Source organism: Octopus sinensis, linkage group LG7, assembly GCF_006345805.1.
Source record: "Octopus sinensis linkage group LG7, ASM634580v1, whole genome shotgun sequence".
Taxonomy (NCBI): domain Eukaryota; kingdom Metazoa; phylum Mollusca; class Cephalopoda; order Octopoda; family Octopodidae; genus Octopus; species Octopus sinensis.
The window spans coordinates 21979617-22006941 of NC_043003.1; the positions used below are offsets into that span (position 1 = coordinate 21979617).

The 27325-nt window shown below is 33.3% G+C and overlaps 1 protein-coding gene across 4 annotated transcripts in view; it reads left to right on the forward strand.

Annotated features, from left to right (window-relative positions):
* Window positions 1-27325, forward strand: part of LOC115213881 (serine-rich adhesin for platelets) — a 186274-nt gene that overhangs the window by 59193 nt on the left and 99756 nt on the right. The gene's annotated exons all lie outside the window — the stretch shown is intronic.

Genomic DNA, 27325 nt, shown 5'->3' on the forward strand with positions numbered 1-27325 from the left:
ATGTCATGTGTCTAAAACAACTCGATGCAATAGATTCAGCAGCAGCTGTGGGAGGTAAAAGAGAAAGAACTGAAGAAATACTGTATTATTTTTCATTCCTTATACATACTGTATTCAATAGTAAATTCTTATATGCAATATTCAAATTCTGGTGATACACTACCAACTGCATAATAATTGAGACTCATATTATTTGGTTCCACATTAATCAGTATTGCTGTGTGCACATGCATGTGATAATTACCGATCAGATCAGAGATGTTTTCTTCAGGCCATGACTGGTTCTTCATCTTTGCAGCAGCAGCAGCAGCAGCAACAACACACACACTCTTTCTGTCCCCCGCCCCTATCTCTTTCTCACAGAAATTTTATTGAAATGTAATTATTGAATATTTTTAGACATGATTTAAAGGTTATTGTTTCAAATGCATTCTTGTCTCTAATTTGGCAAAGGTATGCATTAACTTGACTCACTCAGCTATCTTGTAGTTTGTTTGTACAATCAGTCTCTTCCTTTTTCATATTTTCCTTTTAGACTGATTTCTTTTATTTTGTTTAGTTTGATTTCACACTAAATCATTAAAATAAAAGTGCATCAAATTCCCCAACACCATTTACAGGTTTGAAATAGTGTAACAGCTAAATAGGTATATTTTCTTTTTAAATAACCCAAATATACTAGATTACCTATCAAAATACTAAGGAAATAATTTTGCCAAGGGTTTTATGTTTGGAACTAAAATTTATTCCTGAAAGCAGCTGTGAATTCTTCAAACTTTAATTAGTCGATTATGTTTTTTTCTTCTTCTCCCACCAATTCTAAAATCTATTTCATGGACTGTAATGTTTGTTCACATCTGTGTGTCATTCTGGAAAAAAAAGAAAATGTAACTCTGGGCAAATATATTTCTTTTCTTTTTTTTTTTAAAAGTTTAAAAAACGTGTTTTTAGGGTTACAGTTGCCAGAAATTAATCATGTGGATTGTAGTTGGAACAGAGGGCAGCTCCTTAAATTTCATTTCCAATAATGAATTTGTTTTTAAGCCAATAAGTTCCATTTGTATGTTCGGCATTTTCATGATTTTTTTTTGTGTGTTCATTTTGTGGAAATAGGTTTATAAATGCCAGTGTTCAAGGTCTCTTCTTTAGCAAAATCATGAAAACGACTTTCAAATGACTCTTGAAAACTTGATTTTTTTTATTTTCTTTAAAAAAAACAAATTAAAAAAACCCAGTTTTTTTGTTTGTAAAATTGCCATTTTCCTCAGTATATTCAATTTGATTTTTTTAAGTGTGAAAACTGGTTCAAATCCTCATTTTTTTTATTTGTTAAGTATTGAACAATCTTAAGTTCATTTTGATAGGCATAACCATATGGTTAAAGTTTTCTTTATAACCATGAGGTTTTGGGTTTGTTTGCATTGTATGGTACCATGGGTAGGTTTCTCCTGCTATGGTGTCAGACTGACCAATGCCTTCTGAATGGAATTAATGGAAATTGTTAGACCCCTCTTTTGTGTGTAATATGTGTCTTGGTGTTGTTGAAGGGTTATGGGGAAATATTACCTTATTTGGAAACAGATAAGGGTTGGTTTGAGAAAGAGCACTCACCTGTAGAATATCTACCTCAATAAGTTTCACCTAATCCATGCTGGTGTGGAAAAGTGGGCATTAAAACAATGATGATAATGATTAATGTATTTCTGTAAGGAATTTGTTGCTGTCTCAAATAGTCATTTGTTAGCATATAAAAGAGCTATTTTTTCTGGTACTTAATTTTTTTTCTCTTGTAGAAAATTATGAACAGCATTTTTCATTTTCAAAAGTCTGCTTAGAAATCCACCTCAATGGAGGACAAGGTTGCCATATTCCAAATCTAGTGTGTCACAATATTCTCTGAATTCTCATCTGTTTAATAAATGCTCTTGCTCTAATTTTAGCAATGCATTTCACAACCATTAACGTGTTGAAGTATTGCAAGTGTTTTCCACATGACTCTTGGTGTATGTAGGACAGTAATACTTTACTAGAGGACAGTCTAAAATGCTTTCAAGCAGAGTTGTAGCCCCAGTGACATAACAGATCATTGACATAATTCCATCAGGTTTTCATTGAGGTGATTCAAGAGCGACAAATTGTTCAAAGACTCTGAAATTATTGATTCTTTTATAAAAACGTTCAACTGACCTATATCACACATGTTGATCAATTCATCCAAAGGTATAAGAAAATAAAGTGCAAACTTGTGCTAGGGCCTTTCATTTGTTCAAATAACTATGAATTCTTCAGCATGTTTTGTAACTTCTTCCTTTCACAGAGCAACTCACCTTCTTTTCTTTCAATATTTTATCACCAAGGCATCTTGCATATATTTAGAGATAAAAACGAAACAATTTCTTCCCTATCAAAGAAAGGCTCCCATTTTGGAGGCAATAGCTAAAGCAATTTCATAAGACATCTTTCATCACCAAAGTTTTTGCATTTTACAGCAAATATTTTTTGTCTTTTTTTGTTTTCTTCATTTTCCTCAACCGCATTTCTTTCCCCCATTCAAATCCCCAACACTAGCTTTAGTTTTCCTTCTATTTTAGTCTGTTGTGTTGTGTCTATTATGTCTTCTATTATGTGAAAAGCTATTTTCACAAACAATGCACAGCAGGTTTTCCTGAAGGATCTGCTATAAATAGAAGCTCCTTTCCCCACTATTCATTGAATTTACACTTAATATCACTTTCTGCTTTTCTTTTACTCATTCTTTTTTGTTTTTTTTTTTACTTTTTGCACTGTGAAGTGTAAAATATAAAAAAAAGAACCAGGTTTAATTTACAAAAAAAAACCCCAATGAAAATGCAATAATATTCACAAAGGATGAACAAAGCCCAACTCTAGTGTGGGAGCGTCAACTGTAAACTGACAGCAAAGACCATGATGGACAGGTGACACTAGCTGCTACCTTTGGATCAAGCATACATCAAATGTCTGTTGAACAAAAATGTGAAGAGTAGCATTTCTAATTCAGTGTAACACTTTTGGTGCATGCAAGATAGGTTGACCATCTTTGATAGATGTGATGTTCAGTTTGAATATTTGTAAGTAAAAGTATGTATAGAGGGCAATGTGAGCAGAAATGCAAAATCAGTAAAAGTCATAAAGAAGTTGACAATCTCATTTATCTTTTACTTGTTTTGGTCATTGGATTATGGCCATGTTGGGACATTGCAAATCTTTTTTTAAGGCCTGGCATTTATTCTATTGGGTGTTTTTTTTTTTTTTTTTTTTGCTGAACTGTTAAGTTATAGAGATGTAGACATTTCAGCACTGGTTGTCAAGTGATGTTGGGGTGGGATGTAAACACAAAGACATACACACATTGGTGTGTGTGTGAGAGGCTTCTTTCAGTTTCTGTCAACCAAATCCACTCACAAGGCTTTGGTAGAAAACATTCACCCAAGGTACCATGCCAGGAACCTGACCAGGTAGTTGGGAGGCAAACTTCTTAACACAAAGCCATACCTGCATGTAGTTCAAAATAGGAATGTTACAGAAGTTTATTAAAAAAGAAAAATAGAAAAGAAAAAAATAACAAAAACAAATTACCAATTAACTCTGATCATGTATCTGCATATGTATGCGTAAACCTGGGCAAGATGTTTTTGAGGAAAACTGGCAGTTGCCCATGTAAATAAGTACTTTAAAAATTCCATGACTTGACATAAACTGCTGAGTTGCTGGACTTTTGTTTATATAGGGCATATCATTATTGTTGCTGTCTGACTGATGTTAGGTGTGGAAACATGTAGAGACTAGCACACACAGGTGTGTGCATACAAGCATACACACATGCATGTATATATATATATATATATATATATATATATATATGTGTGTGTGTGGTGGCTTTTCAATAGTTTTTGTTGACCAAACCCACAAGGTATTGCTCAAGTTGAAGCTCAAACAGACACTTGCCCAAGGTGTGATGCAGTTGGATAGGACCTGAAACCACATGGTTGTGAAGCAACACAAACTTAACCATACAGGTATGCTTGTGCCTGTCTCTAAAGATTCTTTTAACTGGTTTGTGCAGATGTTAGGAGGGCAATTTTCACAGATAATCTCTGTTTGGTGAATAAGTGCGATAAAATTATTAAGTTAGACTTAAGTTATAATAGTGGGACTTAAGACCTTTTAATTCCTGTCTTAAGCTCTTTGGCTAATTTTGCCATTTTAGTTGCTTAGAAGAGCCCTCATGATCAAGACTTAAAGAGTTATAAAAATCCTTTAAAAAAAACAACTTAGGGATAAAAAAATCCTCCCATTTTCTAATTTGTTGAATCAAGAAGAAATGAGATTTTGTGAAGCAAGCAAATTATCACAAATCAAATAGGAAAATTTGTGTGTGTGTGTGTGCATGCATGTTTACAGATCTTTGTCATATAGATTAGCTGCTAATGGAAGTATTTCAAGTCTGTCTAGTAATCTATGTCAAAGCCTACACATTCTTGTGAACCCATTAACATTTTATCCTTTATTTGTAGTATATAGCTTTAGAGATTTTAATTTCAAATTTATTAAATGGCTATTACACATGATCTAATTAAAGTAGAGGTTTTGTAGTTTTGTCTCAGCTGTTTTTCAGTAAGTTGTCTTATCAGTTCTTGTTTAAATGAGTTTTTAAACAAACCCAGAAAATTACACAGAACATCTAATCACTGCTGTTATCTTTACCAGCAACATCTTTAGTGTTCATTTTCAGCATTTTTCTGAGACTATACTTTATGCTTTCCAACAAATTACTTGTGTGTGCATTCATGTACATGCATGCACAGGTGTGCATGTACACACAGACACACACACCCTTTTAGCATGCTTAGGTATATCATGGTGCCATATGAGTTTTTCTCCCTGTAGCTGTGGGTACATTGTGTTGCATTGAGAGGGGAGAAAACTTCTGTGGCAACATGATGGGTTTGCAGTGTAATAGGTAGGGGCTCTCTATTTGTCAATGTTAACCATGCTATTGCATATATATATATGTGCAGGCCTAGGTATGATTTTCTTATGGAAGTCAAGCACTTCTCTAGGCATACAAGCTTCTCCTCTCTACATATCTTATACTTATCCAAAGGAAAGGTTCCCAATTTTGGCTGACACTGCTGTCAGAATGCAAAGAGTTGAAATAGCTATTAAAAGGCATCTTACTTAAGCTCTGAATTCCCTATGGAGCATAAGCCAACTTGCTCTACTGTTCTCAACTTGAGGCTTCATTTTGAATTGGTATTGATGCTTCTGTGACTTTACTTTTTTTCTAGATAGGAGTGTTAGCCCTGTGCAAATCCATTTCTACCTCTAGAAGAAGTCCATATTAGACTGGTCTCTAGTCTTTGACCTATTGACCTATCTAGCATGAGGTGGTGGAGTGACCTACCTGGAGCTTGTGCTGTGCTAATATAGGTCACAGGGTTGACGAGGCACACAAACCACCACATCACAAGAACTGGACCTTGTAGTGGACAAGGCATCTTGCCCAACCCTTCTACTGCTCCACCAATTTAATGCCCCAGATTGGTAATATTTCATCAACTCTGAAAGGATGAAAAGCAAAAGTTGACCTCAGAGGAATTTCAGATAGTTATCTTTTTTATTTTTATTTATGTATATTTTTTTTTACTTGTTTCTGACTTTGAACTGCAGTCATGCTGGGGCACTGTCTGTCTTCAAGGGTTTAATTAAACAAATAGACCTCTGTACAAACGTATTGTCTGGTTTGGGAACAAATACCAGCAGGTATTTTTTCCAGCACTCTTAATGATTTTACTAATTTGTTGCTAGTAAAATTGTTGTAAAATACCATAATATAAATTAAAAGCAGAAGTATTGCTATTTTGATGTTTATTTCAATGTCTGAAAAAAGAAAAAGAGGAAAATGGAAAATATGTTAGGCATTCATGGTATAAATTAAGCTTGAAAATGTAAATATTAACTAACAGAGTAATTATTTCAATTAGAGCTTATATAACATCTGAGAGATACAACAACAACAACAAAAAAAATCCAATTTTAAATCTTTTGAACACTGAAAAAAATTGGTCAAGTAGACACATTTGAGTTAGGATTTAGTTTACTGAAAGCATTGGCTGTTAAGAAAGAATTTTGTCTACCAATGAGATTTTGTTTAGTAAATACTTAAAAACTACTACTGAAGTAATTGATTTGCACTTAAAGGTTTTACTTTGAGGTTGGCACTTTTGACTTCTGCTTTAATAACTATGCATCTTAAAATAGAGGTAAGTCAGCGACCCAGTTTTAGATGTCTTAGTTGTAGAAGTCCTTTCATTCCACTTGCACCACTAGTGTTCTTGAGAAAGATATTACACAAATACCTCATTTTCTTCCCTTGTAACATCTCTGGCCTTATATTTATATAGAAAGAAAGCAAAAAATATGTCCTGTCAAATGTGCTCTCTCTCTCTCTCTCTCTCCTCTCTCTCTCTCTCTCTCTCTCTACACACACACACACATTGTTACATTCGACCTTTGTGTATATTGGGAGAAGGAGGCTGATATAAGTTAAAATAAGTAGTATACGAGCTCTGATCAGTAAGAATCCAGACTGTTGCCATAGTAATGAAGCTAAAGCATGCAGAATGAAGACACTTGGCACAGATTGACTTTGAATTATACTGTGCATGCGTATGAAGTTCTAACGTTCTAACTCACATCCGCTGTTTATGGCAGTATTTGGAGGGAAGGTGTGTAGTGTGTGACCGTTACATTGACTATAACAGAAAGTTGAACAGAGAATCTGCATCAAATTTTGCCAAAAGCTTGGCGATACATGTTCAGAGGGCTACATAAAGTTTTCAAAAGTTTTCATTGTTCTCAACACAAAGAGATCTTGTGCAACTGAAACCCATGTGTCCTTTTGGTCAGCTGAAAGCAGTTTTGGCACAAAGTTGGCAGACACACATCTCACACCCAAATCTTCAGTGATAATGGGCTGAAGTGAACCATAACTAATCTGTACATCCTCTGATAATTCACAGATGATGATTTGACAATTTCCTCTCACTGCTGCATGCACATCTGCGATATTTTTCTCAGTTCTGCTGGTTGTAGGTCTCCCAGAACGTTTGTCAATATCGACATTTTTCGGCCATCTTGGAAACGTCTGAGCCACTCATACACATGTATGTGGCTCATACACTCCTCTCCATACATTTCTGCATCTTTGCATAGGCCCCTGAGCCGGTATCTTCATGACAACTTTCTCTGTTGTGATCAATGTGACAATCACATGCTACACACCTTCCTTCCAAGCACTGCTATAAACAGCAGAAGTGAGCCAGAACATTAAAAGTTAGTGTGCCAAACTATGCTAAGCGGCTTCACTCTGCCTGCTTTAGCTTCGTTACTATGGCAACAGTCTGGATACTTATTGATTAGACGTCGTATGTCTCAGACAGTCTATGAGCCATCTTAAACATGTACTATAGAAATATTATTTAGAAATAGTAATTAATCTTTGCCTTTAAACAAGAAATTGATTCTTTTCAAGAGACTTGCATATTGTTAAGTAATATTATTTGATAGACTGCATAAAAATGTTCCTTTCTGTTGTAATAAAGTACCCTCCACCAAAAGAACTTCATGTGGAAAATAGCATCAAAATTTCCTCTTTCAAGACAGCAGAATGTATCTAGGATACTATTGTATTCCTGAAAACATGATGGGATTTGTCATGGTTTGAATAACTTTCTTTGTAGGTCTGCTAAATGCTGACTTTGGGCTGAACAACATTTAAAACAAGTGTGTGTGTACGTACGCGCATGTGCACACACGCACACGCAGAGGATAATAGGTTAAACTATATGATGAAGTTTTTTTTTTGTTATCTAGAAGTGCCATAAATAAATAATGTGATTTTCTTCACTTTTAATTGATTTATATTTAAATGTGTTCGGAATAATGGTACTTGGTTCTATAAGTATTGCTTTTCATGAGGTCACAAATGTTAAGGAAGTATTATATATGCATACACTCTTCCTTTGGCGAAAGCTCAAGGAAAACTGATTTTCTATCAAATACCTATCTCAAGCAGTCCAAACTTATATTGGAAAGATAATTTGTAGTCAGAATTCCATAGGAATGTTGCCATGTTTGGTAAAATCTGCCAAATTGAACCTGAAATGACTTTCTATATATGACATCAACTCCACATCCATTTATTTTTAAAGGCTGAGCCATTATGTAATGTTTTTGTTTTTTAAATAATTTTTTATTCCATTAGTCATGTACTGTTCCGATGCATCTTAAATAGCATCAGAAGGGGTATTCATGGTAGTTGTGACCAAATTGCATTTCATTAAGTTGATAGCAAATTTTAGCAATTCTAAATGTCTTATACGTGACAGATGTATAATCTTGTTGTAATAATCTTCTTTATCATATTTAATAATAAATGCCATACCTTTAGTCTATCTTTATTTCCTTGCATTGAGACTTTCTCTGAAGTACATATCAAATACAAATACAAAAAAGAAAAGAAAGAAAAAGAACATATAGCAAAATAAAACAAAAATAACAATGGAAAATATCGTACACTGCATGACTAAAGTACAGTAAGAACAAGAATAACCTGATCTGCTCTTTTCAATCACTCTTAGTCATTAGCATTACTGATGTATGTGTACATGTATGCATGTTTGTGCCTTCAATTTTTTGCTATCTGTTAATGTGCGCACATTTGCACACTAGTCAAGATCTGATGAAATCATGGATATCAAAAATAGCAACAAAATTCCAATACTTTTTTTTATTTTTTTATTCTCCAAAGTATGTGTGTGTAGTGTGACACAAATAACTAAATTTATACTTGACCTTCAAAATGTGTTTATAGGTTAACAATCTGTGTTTAACATGTTCATTGAAGCATGCTGTTTTTATATATATTGTATTACATTCAATCCGAAGTAAGATTTTTTTTCATCATTTATCTACTTTATGGACGCTGTTCCAGTGTATTATTGTAGTAAAATTTTCTATTCATTTCAGCATACATTTCATGTATGCTTTCATGATAGGTTTAGAAATGTTTTTGTTTATTGGTAATATGTATTTTCTTTCTTTGCTTTTGCATGTTATGCTATTGATTAATGAAGGGCTTGGCAATAAAGGGAACTTGCTATATTTGGAGGGATACTGATAATGCTAGAATCCACTCTTGAATAAAGGGCTCAAGACCTAAAATTTGCCAAGACAAGATATCTATTTATTCGAGATAAACTGGAATGAGTTTGAGAATAAGTAATGGAAATTATTTTAGGAAATTTTTGGATAAAATCTGATATAGAAACTCCTCTTTATGTATCCAGCACATTTTTCTGAAATTTCCCAAAGATAACTGCCATATCTGTCCATAGATTTCAATTGTCATGGATTTTGGAAAACTAAAATACATGTATGTAAGAATAACCTAATTAATTTGGAGTAGTAAATGAGAATTAGAAAAACATTGAGCGAATGAAGGAAGAAAATTATCAAAGATATAGAGAGAGGAGTGGGGAAAATTTCTGTACTCTGATTCTTAAGCTCTTTCTATACTTGTCATCAATTGTTCCAATCTGGTAACAAGGTTTACTTCCTTTTGTGCAGAATGCATCAGGTGTTCTCTTTATTAATTGGGAACTCTGTTGCAAAATAGTGACAGAAAATGTGTAATAGTATTGGCATCTATTTAATTTACAATGAAAATTCCTTTAGATATCAAATGTATAGCTATCATGGTTGCATTAGGTGCTGTATTGTTATATCAACTTAGTTTTGATTCTTTTTATTTCACTTACATTATTAATGCTCATATGAAAGGCATAAAATGTCAATAATTCACCATCACCATTGTTGTTATTGTTATTATTATTTTATCACCACCACCACCACCACCATCATCATCATCATCATTCAGGCAGCAACCTGGCAGAAACATTAGCATGCTGGGCAACATACTTAGTGGCATTTCGTTGTGAAGTTTGACTTAATAGTAGTTTGTTTGTTTCCTGTGAAAACAACAAAGAAACTCAGTACTTTTATTAACATCTACTTCATTAGATATTTGTTCAGAGGCATTCCTGCCACGACCATCTATTCTTTTTTTGTATGCAGGGAATGCAAGATCACATTACTTTTCCAAAGACTGTGGGATATAATTTGGGGGAAATTTGGCTTTGATTTCTAACAGATCAGGTGACTACATCAGCTTGTGTGTGTGTGTGTGTTCCCCTTCCCTTCCACATTTATAGTTCTGTAACAGTAAGATAATACACCTGTATGTACAATTGGTCATTGTTTCCTTTATAAAAACTGCCTGATACTTGGTTAAGGAAGCTACCAGGAATTGCTATTACATCTAATTAGTATCATTAATTTTCAATTCCATAGAAACTTCCGTGAAGATTTTTCTTTTTAATGCTGAAGTTGGAAAGATAATTTAATGATGATACTAGGGATGAAAGATTCAATGGCGATCATTTTTATTGAAATTCTTTCAGTGTATCCTATTTTCATTCTGAAGTCATTTGTCGATGGCATTAATGTTCCTGACATATATTTGCATATATGAATATTCATTCTTAGTTTGTTAAAGCTTGTTGTGATGATTGGATAAGACTCTGGATTAGTCATGTGTTCATACTGAGTGATTAGCACAGCATTGCTCTTATCAATAAGAATAATTACTCTGCTTCCATCAGCCTATTTGGATAAACTATAGGTAGGCCATGTCATTGCATCTTTGGATAGAATTGTTGATGTCTCTTGCTAGAACATTTAATTTTATATGCTTCAATTCACCCATTGGAAAGAGGCACTAAATCTTCGGAAAATGTCACCTTGGACAGACTAGTGTCCTAATCAATGGGAGATTTGAATCAGTTTTCATCAATGATACCAAATGTAAGCAGTTGTTTCTGAGAAGTCTTAGGTTCTTTAGAAACATTGAAAATGATTAAAAGGAAGTTTGGTTTGACATTTTTTTCTCTGCACCTGATGAGAATTTGAAAATAAGGAGTTTTGGTATTCTAGATGAAAATGACTATACCATTGTCATAGAATTGTTAAAGATTTTCCCCTCTTGATAAAGTTCAGAGTATTTGAGTTCTATAATTACTAAAACTTATATAATTATTAAGAAATTTTGAAGAAGTGGCGTACTATTTATCATCATATTGATATGAATGAAGAAATGTTTGTAAATGTCAAATACTGTTAATATTTACCTCATATTATTACACATTATTGTACAGTTTTATGTATTTTACAATTTATGTCTATTTTGTGTATGCAAGCACAATCATGTGTTAATTTTATGGTTTAAATACCTGATGTTTGATCAGATATGACTAACTACTTATATTGGTTCTTTTTGTATTTTTTTTATTTGTATGACTATATAATTACTTCAATATGATACTTTACACAGTAAATGAAGATAGATTGCGTATTGATATTGGTTTAACGTGCTTTTTATATAGATGATAATGTTGGTGTTCTTGTTTGGAACAAGTATTTTGCTTCAGGGTACTTAGTTTGATATGAAAATCTAATCTAATCAAATGAAATGTATTATTTTTATCACGGCTGCACTATGCACATGAACTTGTGTACACATGTGCATACTTTCGCAGCCCCCCACCTTTTGTTATTACAAATATATTTACATGTTTCCTGTTTTAGCAAGGTGATTTACAAATTTGGACAACTGTATGCTTTGTAGGAGCTTAGTAATTTAAAGCTGGTTGACTCTTGCAATACAAATAACTACTGAAATGTGGGAATAGTGTTTTGTAGCATATATTTTTCCTGTCCAGTCTGTTAAATCAATATGTTTTCAACTGAATCATTTTACTTTCTTATATGCTGGTATGGGTAGGATGTGTTTTCATAGTTCAGTCAGTCCTCCTAGATTGGTTAAAGGATCATGTCTTGTTTGTACAATCCAGTTTGGCAGGGTTTCTATAACTGGATGCACTTCTTTAAAGTCAGCTACTTTATGGAGTGTACTGGGTGCATTTCATTGAGGTACCCACACTGGAGAGGTTGCCTTGTCCCTTGCAGGATTAAAGAATCTTCTCTACATTGTCACATTTACCGTAAACAATCAGAGAGAGAGTGGTGATAGGGAAAGAAAGAACCAAGGAGACAAGGTCAAAGAAGAGAGAGTATGAATAGGAGTATGACTAGTATTTATTATGTGTTCAGATTTCAAACTATATCAAGTTCAGCATTGCTTTTCATTCTTCTGGAGTGGATGAAATACCAGTGGTGTACTTGGGCTAATTTAATTGACTAAGCCTCTCCTTTATAAAAACTTGTAGCTTTCTTCAAAGTTAGAAATTAATTAATTTCCAAAAATAGTAACATACCAGATTAAATAAACTACTTGCTGTTTTATTCATTTCTGTGTTTGTGTTGTTTAGAAGGGGACTTATTTCGAGGCAGCATTTTATGGCCAGATGCTCTTCTCATCACCAATTTGTTTTCAAAAAAGGATTTTTTTCTTCTCCCCAACTGGTTTTCAAAAGTGTCAAACGGTCATTTGTACAAGAAATGTAAACATCACTATATTGCACATATGGTGATGAGCAAAACCATAGAATGTCAACATGTGCACACACACATATACATGTGCGACTGGCTTCCATACAGTTTCCATCTATCAATTCTATTACAAGGCATTGATGAGCCTTAGAAGGAACTTGCCCAAGGTGCCATGATTACTCAATAAAATAAATGATCAATAAGATAAATACTAGGCTTGTACTGGATCAACCAATCCATTTGATTATATTCCTACTATACAGAATTATGGCAATGTGTCACTGGAATTCAGTATTGCTGGTATTTGGAGAATTAATTGAATCCAGTGCAGAGAAGAGTGAAACAGTTCTGTCTAGAATTATACCTATCATGAAAATAATGAAAAATTGCTCAAGACACAGTGGAGAAAACAAAGGAGTAAAGGTAATTTACAATACCTACATAAGAACTGAGGGAAAAATTCTAATTAAATATTTTTATTTTAAAGAGAAAGTATTTGTAGTTTTAACTAATGAAGTACTATACTATTTTATTTGAATGTTATGTTCTACCTTTAATTGAAGAACATGAAGGATAAATGGCACAAGAATTATTTGTTGGATATAGGTTGGCATTCTGTTTTTTGTTTACTTAGCTGTTCCTTGCAAATTTAATTAGGCGAGTATTTTCCCAAGTTCCAATTACACTATTGCCAGTATGGGATTATTTTATTTTTAGTTTATCTTTTTTTTTTTGTTCTTGTTGCTAGAAATCCAACTCCAAATAGAGCGATTGTTCTGAATTCTATTTAAAGATTAGGTAAACGTAAAGAGAAATAGTATTAAGAAAGATAAAAGTATTTAAACTATGTGATAATTGCTTAGAATGAATGTAGTTTGTACGTGCATGCTTTAATGCCCATTTTTTCTAGTGTGCATGCGTGTGTAGGAGAGGAATTGGCTATTACCTATTTTCTGAATGTTGTCTTTTAGTTAGATGATTCTAGCTTAAAATTTGTTAAGAGAGAGCCTACTTGACAGACAGTTGCTTAGTGAAGTAATATAATGGCTTGGCAAAGCTTTGACTTGGCTGATTTCAGTCTGGGAAATTTACTTTAGACAGAGTATCAGCCGTTCAGTAGTTTTTCAGGTTCACAGAATAAAATTTGGTTAATTTCTCCTCATTGCCTAATGGATACTTTGAAGAGAAGAAAGTTGGATTTATTACTGCAAAGCCTGCTGCTTTGGTATGCTATCATGTGCCTGAACTCTACTGTCATAATAATAATGATAATAATAATCCTTTCTACTATAGACATAAAGCCTGGATTTTGTGGGGAGGGGGACAGTCAATCATATTGACCCCAATACTCAACTGGTACTTATTTTATCGACCCCAATACTCAACTGGTACTTATTTTATCGACCCCCAAAAGGATGAAAGGCAAAGTTGACCCCAGTAGCATTTGAACTCAGAGTGTAAAGTCGGACAAAACACTGCTAAGCATTTTGCTCGGTGTGCTAATGATTCTGCCAGCTCACTGCCCTAATAATAATAATAAGAAGAAGAAGAATAATATAATGGCTTCAAATTTTAGTATAAAGCTAGCAATTTTGGGGGAAGCGGGTAATTTGGTTATATTGACTCCAGGTAAAATCAACCTGCCAGTGGACCTCTGTAGGAATTTGGTGGAAACTGTTTTTGCACATAACAATAGCAATGCACTTGAGTCCGTCTCATGCAAGACTGTCTTCTCATGGACCCCATCTACCTCTTGGATCATCAAGTGTTTCTTGTTACATTACACCATCACAGTGTGTGCTGATGAAGTTCTTATGCACACTCTCTCTTACCCCACACTAGCAACTCTGGTGTGCACCAAAGTTCAGTTTTGTCCCCAATGCTATTCCTCTGATACATCGATTACTTACTTTGCTGTCACTTCTAACAAAGCCCTCTTCTATAGAATTGATACTGCTCTCGTTCATCTCATCTTACATACTTGATGCTGTCCACGTGCAACCTGAATAACCAGGCTATACCTGCACTACTCCCATAAAGATCATACTAATCTTGTCTCTTTCTATAACAAAGACAACCACTATACATATCACAAAAACAACGTTGCCAACTCCAGTTTCAAACACAAACAACACACAGCTAGAATCACCAATGCTACAAATACCTCCTACCAATGAGGTACTCTCCTGATAAATGCACAATCTCAACATAGCAAACTTGCATCACAAAGACTGCTGTTCCTCTTCAAAGCCAGAAAATATTTCAGCCCCAGAAAATACATAGGCCTTCAACAGCTACTGACCCTTTACAAAACTCAGGTGAGACCCAAAATAGAGTACTGTTCTTACATCTGGGACAGTGCTGTTGCTACATATACCAACATCCTAGACCAGATCTTTCAAAGGTGGCTCAGCTGATTCACATGTAGTCCAACCTCAGGTTCACAAGCATGATGTCTCCTCACTTTGCCCCCCCCCCTTTTTATTGCTTCTATAATGGCTTCTCCTTTGGCTCAAACCTCTCTGGTCTCATCTCGCCTTCACTGACTTTGGATGTGTTCATCTCTGACCATCTCTATCGCACCCCCATCCCAAATATGTATGGATCACTTTAACCAGTCCTTCTTTAAGAAATATCATCCTTTTTGAATTCTCTCTCCCATTCATGTTTTTTTCCTGCAGCCATCAGCTTGCAACTGTTCAGAAACATTAACCATATTGATCTCACTGAGCCTAGAAAGCTCCAAAAGCTATAAGCACAGACCAAACCAATAACAGAAATATTAGTACTTGAATATCACGGTGACCTACTTACTAAAGCTATAGCTATAATTTACTTCAGTCTGAACAGTCTTGTTAGCGGCTTTGTCAAATACTTTCAGGGACATCATTTGTACTGAAACTTCCTCAAGAAGTTTTTCCATGTTTGCTGAAGCTGGTTAAATTAATTGTAATGATGGCTTTCACTATAATTTAAAAGTAAAAGATTCTGAACTTATTTCTCTTGTGTCATGTTGAATTTAATGAGAACCTCTCATAGCAAATGAAGTAAGTTTAATTTCTTGAGTTAACTAATAGCTACCAAAATTAAATTAGCAACTAATAATTATTGCATCCAGGAAGAGTTTTGCCTTTGTTATTTTCCTTTCAGTTCAGACCAGTCTATTGCTGAATGTCTTATAAGGAACTATTTTGTTACAGGATAAATACTGCTCTGCTTTTCAAATAGCAAGTGAATTTTCAGTAATTTTATTATTTAAAGTTGAAATTAAATCAGTTGTTTTGCTCTTCATTCATCTGCTGTCAGTTCTAAATAAAATTAAGTCTGGCAACTAGATGAATAGTTTTTTAATAATATTCATGAAGAATATTTTAAGTTTCCATTTGTTCTTATTGGGTTCCTTTCATTAGCATCGCCACCATCTCATAAATATGGTAAAATTTTGTTGGAATTTTGGATGCAAATGCATTTTACTTTCATTTACACTAAAGTGATTTTTCTGCTCCCTTCAAGCTGGTTATCTATTTGAGTATCAGCGTTTGTATTTCTCATTACGTTTAATTTAACTGAGACGCAGTTTCTAATCTTAATTGTTATAGCACTTCTTGGAAATTTATGTAGGGGAGTTATTTTTGTTTCGATTCAAACAAATGATAAAAAGACAGTATATAAAATGAATAAATAATAATCCAACATTAAAAAGAGAAAGCATTCGGTAATATAGTTTACAAATACTTGAATTTGTTGTATAATGATTCTTATCTGAATCATTATTACGGAATCATACTTGGAGTGATATAAGTTGTGCTTATTTTAAAATGTGTCTATTTGCATGTGTATGAAGGAATGAGGTTACAATATGAATGTACTATAATTTTTTTTTTAATGTTACATTCCAAAGTGATCATATTTTAATTTTGTGATTTTCTAGATATAGAATTAACATGCTGGCAGAATCATTAAGGCATTAGAAAATTTGCTGTGTAGTATTTCTTCTGATGCTCTATATTCTAAGTTCAAATCTTGATATGGTTGACTCTGCCCTTCATCTTTTCAGTTTCAATGAAACAAAGTACCCGTCAAGTACTGGTGCCATTGGTGTTGATTAAGCCCCCTCCCCCCAAAGTTGCTGGCATTGTACCTAAATCAAAAACCATTATGATATTCTTATACTGACAGAATGGCTTTTAATGTATTAACAGTTTTGTGAAAAAAAGAAAAAGATATATCTAATGAATAGACTGGCCATATGTTTCAATTAATTTTCAATATAATTAAGATTTTGGAGAGCTGTATGAAAATATCAATAACTTTATATATTGATATATTATGCTGGTGTTAACTAAAGCCTCATAATATCAATCATAATATAAGAAGATTTTAATTGAGATTATAATTTAAATAGAGATACAACATGGATTTTCTGGTATCTTTGGTTCCAATGTCTTTCTGGATTACTAATTTTTTTTCCTATCCAGAGGTGGTCACCTTGGTCAACACACTATGTTAAATAAATATTCAATTTACTTAAACAATTAAATGAATACAGGTACCTGTATATCAGTGTAATTAATACACTAGTAAACTTCTCTGGCAGCTGTGGGAATTTGAAGTTTCTGCTTTTAAATTAGTGCAAATTATAAGGCGTTCTGGACCACCGGTGTCTGGTAAGTTGGTGTTGTACCTGTATAAACTCTTTTGTATGGGCATTGCCAGGCAGGTTGCTACTAAAAGGGTCAAATATATAATTCTTTTTTTTCCCTTTTGTAAACCTGCCTCCTTCATTCACTTCAACATTAGTCACAACATGATTTATAATTAGTACAGTTGGTAATATGTATTCGCCATTACTGATACTTCAATCAACTATGTTGTTGAAAGGGCAACTCATTGATATTTAAAATTAAAAATAGTTGCATATTGTAGACCAGTTTGGATATTAACATCTGTTGACTGATTTACTCTAGCAAAAATATTTGTCAGATTATTATTGCAAGATTTTATGCTTATCCTAGTGTATTTTGCATTTCACAAGAAAAAAAGAAAAAAAAGAAAAGAAAAAACAGGCCAAGATAACAAGAAGTTTGGAATAATTGATGAAGGGATAAAATAGCATTTTGAAATGTTAAGTAAACAACATGTTTGTGGAAAAATAATGTTTTTAGCTAATTGTTGTTTCAAGTAGTACAGTTTCTTGATAATTGCAGTCACAAACTTAGTTTCTCTATTCTTGTGTCCACATAAGGGGAAAGCTGATAATTTTTGTTTCTCTAGTCTTTTGTCTTTTATTTGTTTCATTCATTGAACTGCAGCCATTCTGGAACAGATGCCAATCTCTTTTGCCAAACTATCAAGTTTCAGGGACGTAAACAAACCAACACTAGTTGTCAAGCAGTAGTGGACACGCAGACGTAACACACATGACAGGCTTATTTCAGTTTCCATCTACCAAATCCATTTGCACAGCGTTGGTCAGCTTGGGGCTATAGTAGAAGACACTTGCTCAAGGTGCCATGCGATAGGATTGAACTTATGACCACATGGTTGGGAAACCAGTTTCTCAGAACACACAGCCATGCTGAATATTATTAAAAGGAAAAAAGAAGATATTACAACAAACTATATGTTTGCATTGGCCAGCTCTGATCCAACTTATTCAAACTGATTTAAATGCAAGAAGTTATATTACACTTTAGTATTTTATGAATTTATTGACAATTAACTTGGTATCCAGGTAGTGTCGAAGAATAGTCACTATCCAATATGTTGCCAGATCAATTCTGCAAGGTGCTAATTGTGCACATGTTAACTTGTCAATTCCTTACAATAAAATGATTTTCGTAATTTTTGAAGTGACTTAGCTAAGCCAAGACTATCCAACTAGACCTTGTTTCATTCCCACCTCCTCTTTCTTTGTGATTCCTACCCTCCATTTTTCTCTCTCTTTGTAATCAGGACTTGCAGCAATTTCTGGATTGTTGTTGTCAACAGCAAACATTTTGTTTGTGCTGCTTTCAGTATTGCTGAGTTGAAAAACTTGCTCTCTTTATTTATTCAGTTGCTTACATTTTCATTGCCTTCAATAAAGTAAAGAAAGAAATGATTGAAATTGAACATTCTAGTTTCCATGGAATTTGATGTTATATTGTATTAGCGTTCAGAATTAAATAGTATTATTTATATATTAACGAGTTTTACCATTAAATTTTAATAGAATTGGTTTTTCACCCCCCACCTCCCACCTCAGTTCAATTGCACTTCATGGTGTAACTTACCTTAAGTATATTTACAAAATGAATGCAATAATTTTCTTCGTGAATTTCAGATAAACCATACTTTAAATTAAATGTTTTTCACTTTCTTTTAAAAGTTTTATATTTTGTATATATATATTTCGTAAAGTATGTAGTATATAATTACTTATTTATAAATTGCATTAGAAATTATTTCATCATTGAAATTACTGGAAATGTAAAATTAGTATTCATTCAGTATTGTAACTTTGAGAAGTTTGATGTTTCATAACAAAACAAAGAAAAAGAGAAGAAAAAAAGAAAAAAAAGCAATTAGTCGGCTGGTTTCTGATATCTTGAACTAGCTAAGAATTTGAAGCACAAAATAAATGATATACAAAAGTGTTAAATATTATGAAGACATCAATTTTAGACTTTGTATCGTTATTAGTTTTTCATTCATTTTATACATATTTTCAACTCTAATAAATTATTTAATTATATTTCTTGAAATATTTTTACTTCAGAATATGAAGTAAATTTTTTTTTCTTCTCCTGAATGTGCCTCGATACAGGTTTTAACTGCTGGCATTCATTTGTTTAAAATATTTTGTAAAATATATCGATTATTTTTGTAGTGAACAACAGTACAAGTAGTTAAGGCCTGAAGACTGGATTTTTCATATGATGTGGGAGTAGTAAATAAATTTTGTAAATTAGACAACACAGTTGTATGTAGGTGTCAAGTCAGCTCTGATCAAGCTAGCCTACAACATGCAAGTAGTCATCCAAAGAGGACTAGATGCAATTTCCAAATATATATTTCAGATAAACTTTGCTTTTGGGTCAATGAAGAACAGACTACATTCTGACAGAATCTGCTTAACTGCATGGGTTTAAAGTTGCAGTCTGGACATGATGTATTCTCTTTATATTCTTGTAGATTCTAAGTGGACTTAATCAAAGCATGGCAGTTGCTGTCATTCTGTACTTATTGTTTGTGGTGTGTGCCTCGGTATAGTATTTAGGGTTAATGAAGTTATTAACGCTGCTAGTGTTAAGTGCTTTTTAGAATGGTGTTGTACATGTACCTGGGTATTTTAGAGTAATTATTAAATGCATAATAGATAGAATGTAAATGGACAGAAAAGACGCCACCAGGTAATTTTGTTTTTGCGTCAGTTTCTTGGTAATTCCTTGCTGATACACACATGCATTCATGCACATGTATGTGGGAATATTATCTGTCATAAAGTAGGTAATGTTGGGAATATATATTATGCTGCTCTGGGTTATCAGGTAATTTTATATAGATACAGTAACTATAATTTTACATTTTGTGATGAAATATGTATTTTCAAAGTAAAAATATACATTAAAATAGATTAAAATTATTTTAAATTTCTCATATATTATTAATAACAACATTAGAGTTTAATCATCAATTTATTACAACTATAACATTGCCTTATTTTACCAAACTGGCAAAAAGTTCGTGTCTCAACTTCCCCTGTCATATGATGGATATCATTCTAGTTAGTGTATAGTAACCATGCATGAGGAAGTCTATAAGATCTGTGTTATCTCTCTCTTTAGAGACAGAAATATGGTAGATTCTGCTGGTTATATTAACAAAATACACATATATATATGTGATGAGCTTTCACAGTTTCCATCTACTAAATTTCACTGACAAGATCATTATGGGTATCAAACTTAGAACCATATAGTGGTAAAGCTAACATCATTACCACACTACCATGTCTGCAACCATTATATATATGCTGGACCACTATTTTTTCATTCTCTCTCTGTTTATTTTCTCTTATTCCTTTCTGTTGAAGAGCATAGGCTCAAAACCTAAAAGACTTTTTCATTTTCCTGAGCGTCAAATTAATACACTTGCTTGTTGTTCATACACCTGTCTTCATCTTTTGTTTTTCTATAAATTTCAACTACATATATATATATATATACTTTATTTTAAGCAGCAGAAAATTCAACAAAATCTGTTACTCTGAGTTTCTCGTTGCCGTTCATCAGACAGTTTTTGCTAGCAAAAACTGTCTGATGAACGGCAACGAGAAACTCAGAGTAACAGATTTTGTTGAATTTTCTGCTGCTTAAAATAAAGCATATTACTCTACCACTGGTATTTGAGTACTCTTTTTTCCACCTTGTTTCACATTTATGTGTTTACTCCGGTATATATATATATATATATATATATATATATATATATATAATTCCTGAATGTATGTTATGTTCTTTTTTTATCAAAAAAAAAAAAAAAAAAGAGGCTATAAGGATTTTAAATTATCTGTAGTTGATGTCTGCTCCTACAATTGATGTGCATATTCAAATTTTCACATCTTGCATGACATTATGTAAAAGGCCACACTTGCTACTCTTACCCAACCACTCTCATATTTTTCATTTTCACAATGATAAGATCGAGAGGACAATGCAGGTCATATGAGCTACATTATCCTCTCTACATATTCTGGCTTAAATTAAACAGGTTTGGAAATTTTCTTCCTCAAATTGATTTGTTCTTAATCATTTCCTTTGTTAGGCTACATCATTCTCTGGCTGATTCTGCCTCATTCTGAGTTTTCTTCAACTCATTAATGCTTGGCTTTATTATCTTTCCCCAGGCACTTATTCTCTCAGTCAATTTATTTTCATCTTATCATTCAACTTGGGGAATCTTTCTGCTAATAGTTAGCATGTCCCTTATAAATTTTAGCATGATCTGTTATTGTTTTTGCTCGGCAGCTCCTGATGGCTCTTACAACCTAACCTCTGGTTAATTATATAGATTCTCCACAGAAAATGTTACATAACCTAAAGATTGCTGTCAGTGGGGAAACTCTCAGTAGAAAGTTACATTTCACATACACACATAATCATTGCTGATGTCTGAATATTCATATTAATTAAGAAAAATAAAAATAAAAAAATACTTACAAAATAAATTAAGTTTATTATCTCCTGATTTTATGAGAGTCATATTAAAAAAGAAAAGAAAAGAAAAAATTAAATCTAGTGTTGAAGGTAAAGAGAAAGATTGTCAGTAAGTGTGGTTTATGCATGCTGACTCATTAGCTACACTCACTGCTCAACATAAACATGTAACATGTCTTAGAAACTGGAATGTTTTTATAATCAGTTTTGATGTACTTTCAACACTATTTTGGAATTAAGGAACTTTTCCATTAAGAGCAAGTCATGCTTAGATAAATCTGTAAAATTGAATATATTTTAATTGCATTGACCTCTTTTGTTGTCGGGTTGCAAGCATAGCATACACATATATATTTTTTTTTTGGGTGTTCTGAATTTTTTTCCTTCTCTCTTCTAATTATGTCCCTCAGATTCCCTGACATCTCACTTGATACAGTTGTAAAAGGCAGTCTTTCTCAATAAATGTTTCATATATTAGCAATTTTGTTTCTTGCATGAATGAACATCTGCACATATACATACATACATTAAACTTACGCATTGTATGTGTACTGTGTATGCTTTTATAGGACAAATGACTCAACGAAGAATTTGGTTAAAAATAACAAAAGCTCTTGGTTAGAATTCCAGAGTTACTCTAATTAACATATATAATAAGCTGCATAGATTGATTGTAGGCTAATTAAATTGGACATGGTTTGTCAGGCGGCTTAAACTATATCCCCTCCTCCCATACAATCCATTAATATGAAGGCGTATTTTTCTTTCCATTCTCTTAATCCCAACATAAAATATATTGACAATTATAATGCCCACCCTCCTTGAGTGTTGAAAATGTGCGTTTTGAAAAGGATATCTATTAACATGCAGAACTTGAGTGGATTCATTGTGGATTAGTTTGAGTCCATAAAGGCAAATTTATGTAATCAATTTACTGATATTTCTTTTTTGTTACTTACAAAAGAAAGAATACAAAAAAAAAAAATGAGAAAAGACCCAACAAACCAAGCAAATATTTGTCAGGAATGACAGTAGAAAAGATGGGTCAGTGTAGCTCTAATCAAATTGTTGGCATTTCTGTATTTTAACCGTAGTTCATTAATAAACAAGCTAAAAATATTTGAAAACCTTGATCAGAATATAGGAAAACAATCTCTGAAACAAAATTGTGTTACTAAAGAGACCATTTTAGCATCCCTTCTACATAGTCATCATTTAATTCTAAGAGGAAGGTGGGGTGGGGTGGAGAAAAGAAAATGAAGTTCATATTTATTGTGTGTTAATATAGTTACTTAAAAAGGATAGACATTACAATAGAAACACTATTCTTCATGATGGCTAACTATAGAATATAGTGTTAGATGTAGCCATCCATGAATAGGTGTAATCAAACAGCCTTGTGTAATGTAGCCAAATAGTTACTCTGTTTGGTTAAAGTTACTTGACTTTGACAGATTTGTTTATCAGAAGTTGCTCAACAGATCTTCAAATCTCAATCTCTCTCTCTCTCTCTCTCTCTCTCTCTCTCTCTCTCTCTCTCTCTCTCTCTCTCTCTCTCTCTCTCACACACAGCTGCTGGCTCACTAGTAACTAGGCTGTGGTTAGTGAATTGAGTTGCACAAAATCTGTATACGATTTATATTTGATAATTTAGTTTAGGGTTATTTTTTGAATATTGATTTCTATATCACTGATACTTATTGATCAAGAGAGATGAAGGACTGGGTTGCTTGGTAGGATTCAAAACAGTTGAGATAGAGGGATAAGACTAAATGACATTTTTGTCAAATCATTATTTATTATATAAAATGTGTGTCCCTTTTTTATACTTAAAAAAAAAAAAAAAAAACCTCAACCCATTCATATTGCGCTTTTCCAACAGATGTCAGTTTGATAATTTTCCTTTCATTTCTATTGATATCCAAATCATTTAGTGATTGGTTTCTGGCATACTAGTAGAATTGACTGTATATTGTGTCACCAGCATAGCAGGTTACTGCACATTTTGAACAGTGGGTATTGTTTACTATTTTAAACATCGTAACATTGGTAAGCTTTCATAAGCTTGTAGTGAGCTCAAATATCCTCATGATCTTGAAGAAGACAATGGGAAACCTTACCAGTGTTCATTTTTTGAATAACTAAATGAATGAATTTGTAATCTTCTGCATTTTCCCAACAGCTGATTGGGTTATGGAATAATATCCAATCACCCAATCTCTTTCGGGTAATTTTCTATTTATGTTTCTGTTTCTCCCATAGCTATCTATATGACGAAGTTGATGATCAGATGAAACAACAGGGGTGACAGGAGACAACCCTGTAATAATGTTGAAGAATTCTGAGTTGCTACTTTCAGTACTCACATAGTCTGTAGACTCTTAAAGGTGGAAATGTAGTCTTCTTAGATACCATATGCCTTGGCAGTACACCACAGCATTTCTCTGTGTATTCTGTCAAAAGCTTTTTTACAATCAATAAACCGGTGTTTTCTGGAATTCCAGGCACTGCTCCACAATGTTTTACAGTACAAAGATCTGTTCACTGCATGATCTTTGTGATTGCTTTTCCCCTTAGCAATACATTCTTGGAGGCATCAGAATATTGTTACTGTATCTACATAAGTCAATCCTGTGTATAAGCCAGCCATTGATTTTTAGCTCAGGCATCAATAATTTATTACAGGATCGAGATATTGGCTGACACCCCTCCTTTTCTTTTTTTGATGGTGATGGAACAAGTTATACTGGCAGTAATAAAGTAATATACTTTATATGGTACCCCACCGTTTAGTCATTCCTCTGTGTTTGCACAGTTGCATGTATGTGTGATTATGTACCTATGACATCTCTCCCTCTGGACACTGAATGTTGTGTTTGTTTAACCTTACATTTATGGACTCAAACTAATCCACAATGAATCCACTAAGTCCTGTATGTTAATAGATATCCTTTTCAAAATGCACAATCTCAACACTCAAGGAGGGTGGGCATTATAAATGAAGAATTTAGTAAAATAACTTTGTCCTTAAATAACTCGGTATTTGGAACAAATTGGTATGAAATTTTGAAAGAAAGATTTTAATTTAGATCATTTTAAAGCAGGAAGTTTGTAATATAGAACCAGCAGTGGCCTTGGGTTAGTTGGTATCAAAAGGGTTAATGTAACATACTGATTTAGCTGTTATGATGAAGCAGTGCACTCTAGGACACGACACTATATTCAAACTACCAATGCATTGACCACAAACACTTGTTGCCTCTGTCACTTCTGAACATTTCTAGAATGGTACAGTAGATACATATACAAAACAATACAGCACATACATATATAAGCTTGCATTGCATCTAATATTTATAGATTTTTTTTTCCTTCAGATTCATAGGAAATTTCCACAATGCCTTCTGCTGATTAAATCAAGTGTTTCAGGTCAGACAGCAGTTTGGGAAAAAAAAAATAAGAAAAAAATAAAAAGGAAACCCAATGGGATTTGCACAATATTTTCTGCTAAACTGTTTTACCTGCAGTATTGTAAAACAATTGAGGAAAAGTAATACAATTCAACATTCTAAACAGGAATACTATAAACTAACAAGTTGTGAGTAGGCTACCATTAGTGAAGACATAGTAAACTCATTCTTTTAACATTAATTTGAAAAATGAAACTAGTTTACAACTAAGTTCAAGCTTTGAGTGATTGAATATGCAGAGAAAAGAATTTAGAGTGTTAGTAGTTGGAAAAGGTTATCTGAAAAATAGATGACAGAAAATAAATGTACTAACAGAGGAAAATGTAACAAATGGCCATAGTTGCAAGTGGAACTGGCAAAGTATGTCAACGAAAACTGATGAAATGAATGTGGTGTTTCCTGAGAATCTGTATATGTTTTTTGTCTTGAAATTGAGATATGGATCTTGCACAGAATCTTTCACAAGAACTGTCATAAGACATATATGAAGTGAGGCAATAATACAAGCTCCAACACTAGCAATATGTGAATGAATTATTATTTTTTTTATTTCTTTTATTTCATCTAGTTTCAGCTCACAAGCTATGCCCATGCTTGGGCACCACCATTTGGTGTTGCTACATAATTTTACTTCATGAATGCTTTTTAGCAATTGGCATTTGGTGCATGAGGGAGTTTGATGCAGCTGCCCTCATCTGCACCTCCTGCTACAAAGTTGGTTCATCTGGGACACCTGACAGGAAGAGGTCCAACTTTATTTTGAAGACACCTATATCCACCCCATGCAGGTCTCTTAAGTCCTTTGGGAGGATATTGAAGAGCTGTGGACCTCTAAAGACCAAGCTATTGCAGTATCTTGTCCTACATCTTGATGGCAAATTTGGAGTCCTTGGCACTATGCAGTGGCACCCAGTTCTAGTATTTGTGTAATTCTCGATGCCAAAGTTTGGGACAAATCCTTCCAGATGTATATTATGTCATAGCTTTCTCGCCTACGCTCTAAGGAATAGAGTTTTAATCTCTTGAGTCTTTCCCAATAGCTTATATGCTGCATAAAGGCTATCTTCTTCGTGTAGCTTTGTTGGATTGCCTCAAGTCCTGAGATTAATTTGACACTGAATTGTGGAGGCCTAGGATGAAAATAAACAAGAAATTATGACATTCTTTTAAGAAACTTGGGAATTTGAATTCTATTGATGAAACAAATAATGATTTGTCGTAAGATGGTGTGAGTACTGACCACATGCTTGAGGAAGAAGATACTGATACAGGAGCCATTTGGTTCTGATGATGACAACACGGACAGTAAAATTTATATTGAGAAATATTGTTGGGTTTCACTTACAGAATATATTTCTCTTGTTTTAAATGTACTTAATAGAAATTGATGCTTCAGATTTAATCAAAAAACAAATTAATGTCTCACTATCAATAAACCTCTAAATATGAAGATGCTGCACTTAAAAATGAAGTGTAAGATGTAAACTCCAGACACCATACACTTAAAAATAAAGGCATTGCACATAATTATAAAAGACTGCATATTATTTCATTACTAATTGGTTCAAAATTTGTATTTACTACTTGTAGCTGGCAAATATTATTCATGTCTAAAGCTAGTAGTTGTTCCTAGCCATTCTTATTTATGCACAAATTTCGAGTAACCAAACTATTACTTGTGTATAGGTCCTGTCCCATCACACACAGACACACACTTTGCTTAAAAATTTGGCCTTCAATACTCTTGAGTATATACAACAATTGTTGAACATTTGGGTATAATGCCAGCACAGCTATTTTGGTGAAAATGCATCCTGGCTAAAGTTAATTTCATGAAAATGTTTCAGCATTTACTACGTATGTCAGTGTGCATGTAACTTTTAAACATTTCCTCTTGGAGGAAAGAAGAAGAAAAAAAAGGAAAGATAGTCAAGAGAGTGAATATTGGGTAATGTAGTAATTTGAAATAAATTATAGGATAGTCTTGGCAAGAAAGCTTCTCATCATAGGTCTTTTCAATGAGCACTCAGAGTTAAACAAACAACATCATTTAGTTTTACAATT